This window comes from Hippocampus comes, unplaced genomic scaffold (assembly GCF_001891065.2).
Source record: "Hippocampus comes isolate QL1 unplaced genomic scaffold, H_comes_QL1_v1.1 scaffold153, whole genome shotgun sequence".
In the NCBI taxonomy this organism is placed as follows: domain Eukaryota; kingdom Metazoa; phylum Chordata; class Actinopteri; order Syngnathiformes; family Syngnathidae; genus Hippocampus; species Hippocampus comes.
The window spans coordinates 737,059-751,317 of record NW_017805991.1 but is presented as its reverse complement, the minus strand read 5'-3'; the positions used below and the strand labels follow the sequence as shown (position 1 = coordinate 751,317).

Genomic DNA, 14,259 nt, shown 5'->3' with positions numbered 1-14,259 from the left:
CGGCCGCACTGAGACAGCGGCAGAAATGGCGGCCGGCTGGGTCAGCTGGTGCTCCTTGCGGCGGCGATGTTGCCGGCGTCAACTATTTCAAGTCACTAAATTCATCTCTCCTTTTATTATTTATAATTTTATCTGTGGTTTTATTGTTCTTGTTTTGATTGTCAAGTGTCCTTGAGTGTTTTGAAAGGCGCTTATAAATGGAATGTATTATTTTAAGCTCCTAAAAAAACAACCATGAATAGTAAGGCGCTTTAGCCTGATGAAAACGACCGTCAAGCATTTTTTTGACCCCGAAAAAACCCTCATGTAAAAAGGCATCTTTAGCCCCTCATAAAATAAAACGACCATGTATAGGAAGGCATTTTTGCCCGGGGAAAAAATAAAAAACAGACCACATACAGTACGGTGTTTTAAGCCGAAAAAAACTGACCACATATAGTCAGGCCTTTTTAGTCCAAATAAACCAACTGCAGTAAGGAAGGGTTTTGTTTTTTTTCCATCAAAAAAGCCTGACTATAACGGTCATATTTTTCGGGGTTAAAACACCTTACAAGTCAAGTGCAACTTTATTGTCAAATGTTTCTTCCCTCTTAACCAGACAAGAGAAGCGCTGCGGGTGCCCACACCGCCATCAAATAAAGTGTGAACATTAATGACAAAATACAACACAAGACACAGACAGTCGCGCAATCTGAACCGTTTTTCGAAGCAGTTGTAGACAGAAGAAGTGAATCAAAGTGTACTTTTCAACGACGTCATGCTGAAATGTGAACACGTCTGCTACGAGCTAGCTTGAAAGCGACAAGAAGCTGTCGAGTCCATTAAAAAGATTGGCTTTCATCTGCTGCCCCATGTAAATCTGCTTCAAATCCAAGATGCGACTCGCAGTGCCGCTGATGCTCCTTTCTTCTCATCGTCTGCTCCTCAAGCCATGCATCCATCCAGCCGCAGACTGCCCATCAGCACTGACTTTTTCGCTGAACAAAGCGGGGCTGTGAAAATATTGCCTATTTCAGGCGCAAGACACAAGCACCCCGGAGCTGTCCAGCAACGACAGTCAAATGGCGCCGACATTCCTCCCAGTCAAAATCAGTGCTGGTACACACATGCTGCCGAGAAGGCGCAACCACCAACCACAGATTATTCTTCTTTGATGAATGTCGTGGCCAAAAATGCTGAAAACAGTCCACATCAGGTCCACATGACGTAACAACGACACCATGTGACAGACAAAAGACAAAAACAATAAAAAAACAACAAAAAACGCAATATATACAAATAAATATTTGTCACATAGCATAATTGCTAAAGTCAGTTTTCAATATTTTTTGAAAAAAACTATTAAAGAAAGAATTTTTAGAACACACTGATTTTTATTGGGTCTTTTTGCTTTCAGTGACTTGTTCACCCATCTGGTTGAATTTTTTTGTGACAATATCAATTAAAACAAAACAAAACCATGTGTTATAAATATTTGGCAAATTATACTTTGTGTTTGATTTTACCCACAGACACACTTTTACACAGGTGCATGATTAGCCGTCAGCATTTTCTTCTGACAAGAGAACTGCACTGCATGTTAGCAAACAGGCACTCCATTAGTCCCCTTACGGTTTGTTTGAGTAAATCATAACACATGTTTGTTTCCCACTTGTGGAAAGAAAAGCAAGCTCTTAAGCCTTTGTTGCTTTTTTTTCTCTCTCCAGGAAAGAACCAATCAAATCAATGTTCCACTTCCACAAAGCAATGGAAAGAATCCTGCTGTCGCCAGGTCCGACATCTTACCTACGGTGACCTTGAGGGACAATAGACACATTCACTTATGGCTAGATCAACGACCCAAAGTTCTGCATAATTTGACACCACCGGTTCTTGAACCCATTTTCACCTGACCCCTCACTGTTATGAGCCAATACCACCTTCTCTGCCTCTTCTTGCTTTTAATAAGGCGCCTTTGAGATTTTCTCCATTTACCCAAAAACTTTCACAAAAAAGGTGTTTCATTAAACTTCATATTTATAGTATGAACTAGATGTTACGCTGTGGGAACTGCATATTGGTCAAGCTCCTGCAGTTTCTTTAATCAATGAACAAAAGGAAAAAAAGCTGGATCATACTTTCACTGAAAACATAGGATTTCTTCAAGGGGCAGTGTTGAGGAAAAGCGGCCTTCTTTCCTCCGCGTGTTCGTTGAATTTCGGACGAGGAGAATGTTGGTTCTTCAAATAAAGGCTGGAGTCGATGAACAGTTCCTTCGAAGCTTTTAATAACAGAATATTCCGGGCACCCGCGAATTACAGACAATGGCTGCGCATCACGAGTGCCAAGCAGGAAGAGATTCACATCATTTTTATACCATCAGAAGGGCGGTACCGAGACACAAAGTGTGATATCATAACTTTCGTTTCTCCTAAACTGATTCTCAGCTTGTATCAACTAGCGCATTCCAATGTTTGTGCGTCCTACAGTAGGGAGTATTCCAATTCTAGGTGATGATTTGCTTCAAGGACGCTAAGCTACACTGTGGGCATTGGAAAGTTATACAGCATGACTGAATATGAGCATGAATCAAAATGACGAGTTTTATCAAGTGACTTGTTGTGGACCATACAGCCATGTAAATAATCGATTTAGCGTCATTTAACCTCTTATTACTCAGAGCAACATGTGAAACATGCCAAAATTGCATACATCCAATGAAAAAAAGTCATAAATGAAGGAAATGCATTTTAAGAGATCATCATGATCACTGTGTACTGATATAATGCTTGGCCCCTTATAATAAGGCCTCTGGGTTGCATTTTTGAGCATTATTTTCATAATGACCAAGTGATTCTGACGAGGACACCAAAAATTCCTCATTGTGAAAATGACACGTCACATCTTTCCGGGCAACTCGGGATGCCACCGTCGTTATAAACCCATCCGCAAAAGTCTGCAGAATTTGGGAATCCACTTCGACAAAGCACATGACATAACTGCGCGACAATTTCTTGCTCCGAACAAAGGAGCATTCAAATGTGTTTAATGGTTTGATTTCAAAATGACCCCACGATAATTCACTGGGTTTGCCTGTGTGTGATATCTGTCACTTTGATGCTCCCAGCGCTATTATAACGAGCATACGGTTGATGTCACAGACAGCTCATATTAAGCCAATGGCGCTCTGTGTGCCTTAATGTGACTGTGTAAAATTGCGTGTCTCCATCTTGTTGGGAGCGTGCAGGCAAATGTGTGTGTTCAGACGCTTTTGTGCGCGTTTCCGGCAACACAACAAAACGACAGCTCAAGTGTTTCGCTTGCGTTTTTAATGTCCGATTACAGGCAGTTAGTCAGGGAGGCAACACGGCAACGAATTAGAGTCGGGGCAATAACTGGAGGGCTTTGGCATCCTGCCTCATCATCCGTCTTTATTGTGTGCCTACCCTCGAGTGGCTTTGCGAAACTTTTGCTGCCCTGAGAGGAGGCATCCGTGCACCCAGCTTGCTCAATAAGCACCATTCATGACTCAGTATAGGCAACAACACAACTGGACATTGTGCTTTCATACATTTATGCCTCTGTCACACTGAACAAGACGTGAGAAAGTAACCCCGTTTGATACAAATCCCATTTCCACAGATTCGCTAGAGGGAGGGAAACTAAAGGCACAATAAGAGGTTTCAATGCAACTCTGCTCTCTGAAGAAATGAAGTCAAACGTGCCAACGACGATCCCATCACATCATTGCTTCCAACGAGCTCTACAAGCAGGCAGATACCTAACCTGGCAAACACGTGTGTTTGCCTAAATGTGTGTGTGTGTGTGTGTGTGTGTGTGTGTGTGTGTGTGTGTGTGTGTGTGTGTGTGTATGTGTGTATATACGCTCGCCCTGAGCTGCTCCCTCAGGGAAACTTGCGTCTCGTCTGTGAGTCACAGGCAGAGTCTGTGTCTGTGTTTGAGTCCATCAGAACAAATCAGCTTCAACATCCCCTGCTTTACCTCGGGCGTGCGCATACGAGTGCGTACGTACACAGACACACACACACAGACACACACAAATGTCTCTCCCTTAAGTGATCCCCCCCCCCCCCACACACACACACACACACACACACACACACACACACACACACACACACACACACACACACTTGCATTGTACATGCTTTGACATCCCCAGGCCTATGTGCTATCCCCCCACTGTCCCCTCCAGCTGAAACCTCTTCCCTCTTCTCCTCACTTTCCCTGTCATCCATGCCGGACCACAGCAAGCATATGTTGTTGTCCACTCCCACAATTGAGACTTTTTCTCTGCATAATGCACTCTCTTTGTTATTTGTTATTATTTTACTCCAATCCCGCTCTGTTGTCGATCAAAGAAGGCCCGTCATAAATAGAGATGCGACTGTGTGTTTGCAAGTTGGTAAAGTGCCTCCTGAATCAAGACTGATTGCTACACTTTACAACCAGCAATTTTGCTTTGTGTCAGGCAAATCCATTAAGATTCATGTTGTGGCAATATACTATAAAAGATAAGAACAATGATGAGATTATTAATTCTTCGAATCAATGTTTTCCTTTCTTAAAAGAGAAATTGAACAAATTGATCAAACTGTGGGGAGAACATGAAAGCTTTGCTGTCTGGCTTTGTTTTCATGAACATATGCTCTCATGTTTCATCCAAAGTGTCTAACATCCGATGGGGGGGGTGGGGGGGGAGACACTATTATAGGGTAATACACTTTCTCAGTTTTTACAGTACATTGAATCCTTGTTTATCACAGGGGGGAATGTCCCATAACTATGTGTCACTCCCAATGGAGGTTTACCGTAAATTGGCACATAAAACAACTACTTTAACCCCTGTATAATTAAACACCAACGAGTTCAACCAAATTATATCCAGAGAAATACCATCTTAAGGCTAACATAAAATGCAAAACGCCACTAAATTGGATGAATAGAAATTAGCAGAGATGTTTTGAGCAAGAATCACACACCTTCAAGCACTACTTGAACAGACATAGAGCAGCAGTACAAAGAGCACATAAAACAATGCTCACATTCATACTGTGTATTCTCTCTGCTACCACCAAAAATATTATTGGAGCTTGGGAGGTGGGGACCTTCACTGCCTCCTCTTGCTTTTAATTACGCTGCATCTACATCCAATAGAGCTTAGTGCTGCCTGGCATGTGGTAACACAACATGGTAGTATTGTACACGGGCGGTGCGCAACTCAAAATTCGGACCTGTGTGTACATTTTAAAAACGATTGCTTAAAAATCTGCGGTGAAAAATGGAATATGCTGACAGTCAGGACATGCATGATATGCGTTTGCCTCAACCACTGTTGTCCTGACTGTTGTGTGTGTGTGTGTGTGTGTGTGTGTGTGTGTGTGTGTGTGTGTGCGTGCGTGCGTGCGTGCGTGTGTGCGCGCGCGCGTGTGTGTGTGTGTGTGTGTGTGTGTGTGAAAGAGAAACATTAACCACCACAGCACATCACATAAGTGGAAAGGCTACGGCACTCAATCACACCGTCTGAGGTGACCATCGATTAAATATGTACGTTTGTCACGAGAATAAAAGAGAAGAGAAAAGCCCTACAGATCCTCACTGCACAAGCATAAGAGCCCCTGTACGGACTTGTGTCCTTGCTTGAAGTGCGCCTCATTGATGTCTGTTGTGCAATGAAGAGCCTCTCAGGAAATATCCACACACAAGCACATACTCTCCAAATTGGTGTCAATGTTTTGTTAGTGGAAGAAAAATGAGCTTGCGTTTGATGGGTGAAAGCGGCTCCCCAAGATCTTTCCCTTCGTTTATTGTTTGGCATCGATGATAATAATGTCCAGAGTGTAGATATCTGTGACTATTCCTGGTGGGCAGCCAGGAGTTTTATATGAGTTCTACACAGGGGAAAGTGTCTTAGCCTCAAGGTTAAGCCCCGGGTTTCCGGATTGTCCTCGTTTCGACTCTGCTGACTGAATGGAAGTCACTTCTGCCTTCCTCCACGCCTGGGTTGACTCAGTCAGGGTGTTTGTCCACAGACTGTACGTAGCAAAAGGGGGGAGGGGGCGGGGGGAATCATTTGTGCGTATGAGGTGTTCTCCTGGTGTGGTGGCACAGTGCCACTTGAGAACATTAGCGAAGGGAAACACTTGGTCAATCCATCTACTTATAATTGGATCAGCATGTGTCTGATGAGGCCCAGGCCACAAACTGTCCTAATTGGATTAGTGTGTGTGTGTGTGCGTATGTGTGTGTGTGTGTGTGTGTGTGTGTGTGTGTGTGTGTGTGTGTGTGTGTGTGTGTGTGTGTGTGTGTGTGTGAGGGCTTCCCCAGCTTACCTTGTGTATAGTAAAATTGCTGGAGTTAAGTCGTGCGTGCAACGTCACTTGCTAAGACACATGTCCGGTGGCCCTTGTGACCGATGACAGGTATTTTCCTGCCAGGAGATTCCGTCAGCAACAAGAGGGCAACGTCACTATAAGAGAATTGCAAGAGACACAGAGAAGAAAAACTTCATTTACCTAACAGTACCAAGTTGATAACGAGTTTGGAAAGAGGGAAAAAAAAAAGTTGAAAATAGACTCCCTATTACCAGGATTACATAATTTATAAAGCAGTGCCAAGTGTCATGTGTCGTATTATTTCACTCGGAGGCTTTGTATTTTTGAAAATGATTTCGACTCTTGGCTGTTTTTTATTAAGTGAGACCAAAATCAACATACAACGGAATTTCAAGGGAATGTATTCCATGAAGGAACATTGGTTGACTATCGATATTTTTCTTTGTCAAAATGATTATTCCTAAAAGAAATAATGGAAATATGTGTCAGCGCTTATTCTTATTGTGCGCGCCTGTGAATTGTTAGCCTTTCACAGCAGCTCAATTAACTTCATCCTTTATTTATGCTTTCCAGCCTCTATTCTTTTTGGGTCATGCTAAACCGTTGCACTATTACGGCCTTTTTGTTGTATTTTTGTCAAGGATTTCAAGATTCTTGGAGATTTGAATTGTTCATTCTGTATGTGCATTGATTGCCAACGGGTTAACTATTGGACGTTGGAAAACGGGAATTGTGTGTTTACATTTGAACTTCAGCGACTGCAGCCACGCGAGTGACGTTGTGTATACTGTGGTTGTGAAATTACAATTTCAGCTTTCCGACGCTACCTTAATAATGGTGCTCTGTCTTATCTACGAACAACTTCACACAACATGTAAACAGCACAACAACGGAGAATAAAATTTGGAACATTATGTATGCCAAATGCCAATTTATTTTGTGTGTTTCTTATTGGAAATCTTTACGTAAAGCTCTTATTTGCAGCTGTGGTTGTTTTTAAAGTGCTCTATGAATAAAGCTGAGAGAGAGAGAGAGAGAGAGAGAGAGAGAGAGAGAGAGAGAGAGAGAGAGCGTTTATATGAAGACATAAAAACAGTAAACTATCGCATCTATTTTGAATATGCTTCATTATTTAGCAATCTAAAATGTAAGAACAAAATGCACTCTGCTTTAACAACTGAAGACTATAGTAAAGCAGAATTTTGTACAATTTCAGGGACATTCAAATGTATCATTTCAACCCTAAACGTAATTAACTGTGTGCTTGTTACAAAACGTATGGCTGCTATAGTGACAAAAAAGGAATTAGCATACGAACGGAGAGGGTTAATCAAGAAAAAGCGATATCCTGTACTGTTAACACTGTGGTGGTGAGACTTAACGTGAAAAGAGGTGGCGCCTTCAACCTTCATACGCAAGTTGTCCGACATTTCAGAATTCGTACAGGTAATAAAACTCCTCTACAGTCGCACAAAATTTGGGAGATTGAACAAAACTGGCTACCTCTTCACTTCAGTGACCGTAAAAAGGATTATGTCTGCAGCTGGATATAAATTCTTGTCTTGCTAAGTTGTATGATAGTCCCCATCCCATTATCTGATCCGCTTAACCTCACAAGGGTCAGTGGGGTGCGCCGGAGCCTGTCTCAGCAGTCTTCGGGCAGTAGGTGTCGGAAACCCTGAACTGGTTGCCAGCCAATTGCAGGGCACACAGAGACGAACAACCATCTGCGCTCACACCCACACCTAGGTACAATTGTCCCTAGGTGTGGGTGTGTCAGCCTGCCATGCGTGTCCAATCAGCCTGCCATACATGTTTTTGGAATGTGGGAGGAAACCGGAGTACCCAGACAAAAACCACACAGGCACGGGGAGAACATGCAAACTCCACACATGACCTCTGCACTGTGAGGTCGACGCGCTAACCACTGGACCACTGGGCCCCCTTGTATGATAGTTATGGGCTCAAACTATTGCCAATTATTAACATTTTTATTATTCACTATGGGAAATTGATTTGACACTGGGTTATAATGTGACGAAAGAGATGTACAGAACGCTACCATTACACAGACCACAGAACAGATGATCAAGTAGATCTTATGCGGCTAAAAGAAGAAACCTTATCAGTCCCTCAGGGAAATTCCATTTTACACTCTCTTTACAATATTCACAAATTGTCCGAACCCATATCCTGTACAGGTCGAAGCAACTGCTACCCATAAGGTTCAAGAAACACATTTCAACATTTTTTTTTTTTTTTTTTTTTTTTTTTTTTAAATATTGTGGTTTCCTGGTAGTGATGACAGTACTCTCCAAGCACATCTAGCAAAGTACCGGAAACTGTCATTCCACTCTGAAAAATGGATGTAAGGAATGTATGCATCTTTGGGATTTGACAGGTTAAAATGAATGAACGTACATCTTCTGTGGTTGCTAACCCTGCACGACATAAGGACGAATAAACAACTTGAAAGAATAGCTCAAGGCACAAAAAGCAAAGTCAATGGCTCCTTTTATGTACCATCAACCTCTTGAAAAATATTTCTGAAGGGATAGTCAGTTCCCTTCATAAATAGCAGAACTAAACTTCTGTTAACTAACACCTAGTGGCCCCTGTGACCGTTGCATCAGTCACAGATTTTGAAACCATGAAGAACCCATGGAAAGTAGAGCATGCACAACATTCTGTGCAAGAGACATTAGTGCCTATGCTTGAATTCTCTCTAATGCTTACCAAAAAGCTAACCAGCAACAACCAATCCACTAAGTTATGCCGACTGTAAGCCAAAAGTGGAGGGAACCTCATCTTCACTACCTTTCGCCAGAGAAAAAAAATCATAAAACAAACTAAGGAAAAAAAAAAAAAAATCTACTTTGGTCCAGTGTTTGCATGTGTGGGTGTGTGACTGGGGGCTGGGATGCTGAATGTTCCAATCCATAAGCCCCATCGACAGAAAAACTACTGTTCCTCAACCGGAAAGAGCATTGGAGGAGAAACACTCAAACTGGATGTCCTCAGAGCAGTTCAAACACACAAATACACACACGCAAACACACACATGCTCACAGCAGGCAGGCACAGATGTCAATACGGAATTTGGGCAACAGAAATATTTAGCTGTGCACTGAGTGGGAGCCCGAGTAAAAATCATAAAAACTTACTCAAAAAGTGTGTCAACGTCAGTTGGGCTCCTGTTTTTACCATGTCTTTCAACGGTTACACTGGCAGTGATGTCATGAAGCGTTTAGTCGGCACAATTGCCCAAAGCTCATGAAAATGCTATGCGGACCTAATTGTTGCTGAAACTCATCACTCAACGTGGCTTGACATATTGAATGTGTCTAGTTCCGGCACTGATCTGGTCACAATGACTACATACCTGTTCCACTGACATCACAAGTCATGAAGACAATGGACAGACTTGATCTGGCCCACCTTATGACCGCATGCGGGGTGAAATCCGCTCTGGACCCTCTGCAGTTCAGAGCCTGGATTCTGTCTGATATGTTGTCCATAGAGGGAGGTTTTTCGGTGCCTCGATTGCCAAGTGATTGCTCTTGTGGGGCTCAGTTGTTGTTGTTTTTCTTGTTTGTTTGTTTTTTATACAGAAATATAATGCATTCAAAGCTATCTAAATAAAATTGAACTGACTGGACCTCACGCCTGGATGGTAGCAGAGTTATTCTGTCACTCATGTTCTTTGACTTCTCCGGGGTCTTCAGTCCAGTGTTGAGAGAAAATGTGTCAGTAAAAAGAACTGTGTGTACTATAAAAACAGGAAATGCCTTGTGTATGTGGCAAGTGAGCACACAGATGATTACAGACAAATGGCGCTTTATTAATGTTCATAGAGGAGCATCAATCAGTTGACCGAGACCGAGAAATCAGGCGCATTTTCCGAGGGTTTGGCTCTCAGGAATGTACTACACTTGAATAAGCCGCAGAGAAATGTAACTATTGAGCGTTCTGTTTGCAAGTATGGCTCCTCATTGTGTGATCACGCATATGAGGGAATGTGTGTGTAGGTGGAAGTTTCAAGTACTACATGTGGCTGGTTTCCGCAAATCTGTCATGGCATACTGATTAAACATGCAGAAGAGCCTCACTCCAGGCATGCACCATGAAGTAACATCCTACTTTGGGGAATGTAAAGTCAAGGCCTCGCCTGGAGATCACAATTAAGACTTCATGCATATTCGAATTTCTTTTAAGGTTACTGGGATAGAAGTCCAAGTCAAGGTTACCATGACCACAGTGCCATCAGCAACTACGACACAAGGGAATGAGTGAATCATTACTTTCAAGATGATTTAATATTACACCTGCAAGAAAGGCATTGCCAAACAGCCCAAAAGTTGTACAACTTGACGTTTTGGAATTTTGTCTCTGATACACATTGACGTTGCAGGAGAAAGGTGATGACGATTTTGGGGGCCTGACTGACAGGGGGCCTAGAAAATTGCAGTTTCAATTTCTTCTCAACACTGTATATCGATTGAATAGTGTGGTTGTCGGTTTCAATATTGTAGAACTCCACAGTGTCATACTGAGAGCTGTTTGTAATATTTTGGTTCTCTTCATATGTGGGGCAAAATATATCCAAAATAAGAGTTCTTCGCAAGATGTGCAAATAAAAACCACAATAATCTCCAATTCATCAATTTTCTATCCTGCTTAACCGGAGAGTCTATTCAAGCTGACTTTGGGCGGGTGGAAGGCTACACCCTGAACTGAAATCGCAGGGCACATAGAGACAAACAACCATTCACACTGACAAACACACGTATGGAGTATAGACAATGTAGTCGTCAATGAACCGAACATGCATGTTTATACAATTTACCCGGAGTAGAAGAAATGTATATTAAATTTTTTAAACTTACAAAACAAAAAAGCCACAGATTTACAGTACATTTGACACTCAACATCTTGCATTTAAAAATAGAACATTGAAAAGCAGTTGCATAATTGAAGAAATTTAAAAGCAAAGCAAAAAAAGAAAAATGGCTTACTAAATTAACTAACTGGCAGAGAGTGCAAGGTTTTCAAAAACATTTTCAAAAATACTTTGAAAAACCTTAATCGAATAACTAGATTTAAAAGCATTTACACTTTAAGTTTTTGGTTTTTTTTTCATCTTTATCCATTCATATTAGTAACTCTGATAATAAAGGATACCAGCAAATTAGGGGACTACACAAGCACAAAGGAAAGAAAATGCTTTTTAAGGGTGATTTTTGGGGCTGGCGTATTGTGCATGGGTGCGTGTCGTTCACATGATTATATGATACTTACATTTTCCATCACGCCGAGAACTCTTAACACTCACCCACATGAAAAGATACAAACTCACAAGTTTACAACCATCTCAGTTACGCACTTCCACTGCCATCAAGCTGCGGGGCTGAACCAATCAGCAGAGGAAGGGCGATGAAAGAGGAAGTTGGTGTGGTCACACACTGTGTGCTCATCATCCAGCACTGATAGAAATAGCTCCGTCAGTAAGCAAACATCTCATCCCATTCATAAAAACCAAAAAAAAAAAGGCAGTCGCCGCCTACTCCCATATGGGGCAGCACACGGTCGAGCGATAAAGACGAGGTAGAAAAAAAAGATGGAAATATAGACTCAGCCTCAACCAAAACTCCTAAAGAGTAGGGAGGGAGGTGAGGTATGTGCATGAAAGTAAGCCTGACGCTGAGGATGACATCACATCCTCATCTGTGGTGCTTCCAGTTTGGTTTGGAAAACACCAGAAATGGACGTCACGTGGTGAGTGAGACACCACTTTCCGTCTCTTTCTGAGTAAGTCATACACAGGGCTACGTTTGCACGCATGCTATCACAGATGTGCATACATTGTAACACAGCGCGGTGCGCATCCTCCAGCTCTGACGGGAGTCACCAGCTGTTTTCCGCCCCATTGGCTGTGCCATGACATAAAACCCTCCCCGCGCACGCACAATCAAACAAACACACAACACAGTAACCACGCAAAGTCAGATAAGGAAATTGTTCAGCAGCGTTCGGTTACACAGTCAACAAGCATGTCAAAGAGGAAGTGATGCAAGATGCAGTGGAAGGTCTAATTTTAGCAAAAGCGGAAGTGACCATCTCACTTCTCTTTCCAGGATTAACACACACAAAATACAGATGTGCTCGCATGTACGTGAGACGGAATCAGTGAAAGTGCACACTTCCTTGCCACAGACACCCACGCTGTCTTCCACTGGTGCTGCCTCCACCATTTGAATAACCAAACATGCTCCACACTTGTTGTGATAAAAAAGCGCAGACATGTTGGGGGGGCGGGGGATATACTTTTTTTTTTTTAACAGTCCAAATAAAAAATTTTCACGGCACACACTAAGCTGCTATTTATTGCTTGTGTTATTCTCTCCACCTGGCGGTGATAAAAGTGTGTCATCGCAGTACTTGTGTCATATGATTGTCATGGCAATCAGGACAGAGTGGGCGTCCTCTCACTTCCATTTGCATCATGACACGACAGGATGCAAGCCGCAACCAAGAGGAGAGTGGGCGGCGTTAACGCTACCTTGACCATACCGCACACGCAGCGCTCTTCAAATGTAACCAAAGCATTCAGAAAGCAATGAAACCTATGCTTTATTTTGTGGGGGGTCAAAACTTGTTTTCCTTGTGGGCTCCACTGTAAACTGAAAACAAAATTGTAACTCCAGCTCTTGCTCCCTTTTGATTTGATGAGTCAAACTCGAAGATCTTTTTCGATGTGTGAAAAAGGCATCTGTGTAAAGCTGGGTGTGAGGAAGCACTTCTCCTTTTGCGGGGGACGGTCCATCCACCTCACAGGTGAGACATATCAAGACGCGGATTGGACAGATTGTATCACAGGTGTGCCTTAAAAAAAAATGTGTTGTTGTATTTCTGGTAAAGTACAAAACAAACTGCCTATCTTTTGTGCAGATGAGGACCAGAAGCGACATTGAAGTGCAAGTAGATGCATTTACTACGTTTGATGGTTTTGTTGTTGTTATTAATTATTTATGTGTTTATTTTTATGTTTTATCAACAGACGTGCCTATGTGGTGGCCATGTTAACAGGGGCGGCATTCCCATTCAAGGCAATGGAAAGCATAAACGTTATCTTAGCGATGCCGGAGGCACGCAGCTCAAAAGGGGTGTGCCGTATCTGCTTAATAGGCGCATTTTCACGTTTCTCGAATGTACTGATTTTCGTATAGTATACCATTGTTTTTTTGTTTTTTGGGTCAAGCGCCCTAACCTCATGCTCATGAAAGCAACTGTCGGCATGTAATTAAAACTCTTCAAACAGTTGGAAAAAAAAAGCAAGTGTTTTTATAATGGTGTATAAGAATTTTGTATATTTTTTAGGTCACAAAAAAGTGCTTAAATTTTACCGACAATCGTCTTTAACCGCTTTGCGAATGGAAAGATGGGGTCAAATACAACAGGGCGAAATTGGGATTCAAACATACAGCGGTGATCCCTGGCACGATACAGCACAATAATGGAGGACAACCACTGACTACGGGGAAAAACTTTCTTGATTGACTTTCCAATGGAAGCGTCTGCAGATGTCTTCATTGGTAGCACGATTCAGGTGAGGGATTAGAAAACGGACCAAAACTAGCATCTGAGTGTTTTCCCAAGAATGGAGCATGCAGTGGACTCTGTGAATGTGAGCTCAATATGTTCCAGCAGGCTGCCCAACCTTGGCATTTTTCCAATTCTGAACTTATTTTGTTCATTTTGAAGCAAAGGAAAAAGAGTTCCAGGGTTTGGTTTGAACTTTTACTTTTATAATCGTTGGAATACTGTACTGAACATTTTTTTTCTTCAGCACAAGTTAGTGCCAGGTAAGGGTAATGTGTTCCAGAAGTAACTTAATGGTAAAACATCGAAAATCTCTTTGATCAAT

General features: G+C 42.3%; 2 long non-coding RNA genes across 2 annotated transcripts in view; one reads left to right on the top strand and one right to left on the bottom strand.

Moving 5' to 3' along the window:
- LOC109528969 (uncharacterized) overlaps window positions 1-6,464 on the bottom strand; it is a 19,316-nt gene extending 12,852 nt beyond the window's left edge. Inside the window, exon 1 of the long non-coding RNA XR_002170759.1 lies at window positions 6,333-6,464. This is a non-coding gene — a long non-coding RNA (uncharacterized LOC109528969). The remainder of the gene's footprint in view (window positions 1-6,332) is intronic.
- A 6,367-nt stretch (window positions 6,465-12,831) lies between these two features.
- LOC109528993 (uncharacterized) lies at window positions 12,832-13,656 on the top strand. Its single transcript, XR_002170761.1, has 2 exons — window positions 12,832-13,169; window positions 13,284-13,656. It is a non-coding gene; the product is annotated as an uncharacterized LOC109528993 (long non-coding RNA).
- The last annotated feature ends 603 nt before the right edge of the window (window positions 13,657-14,259 follow it).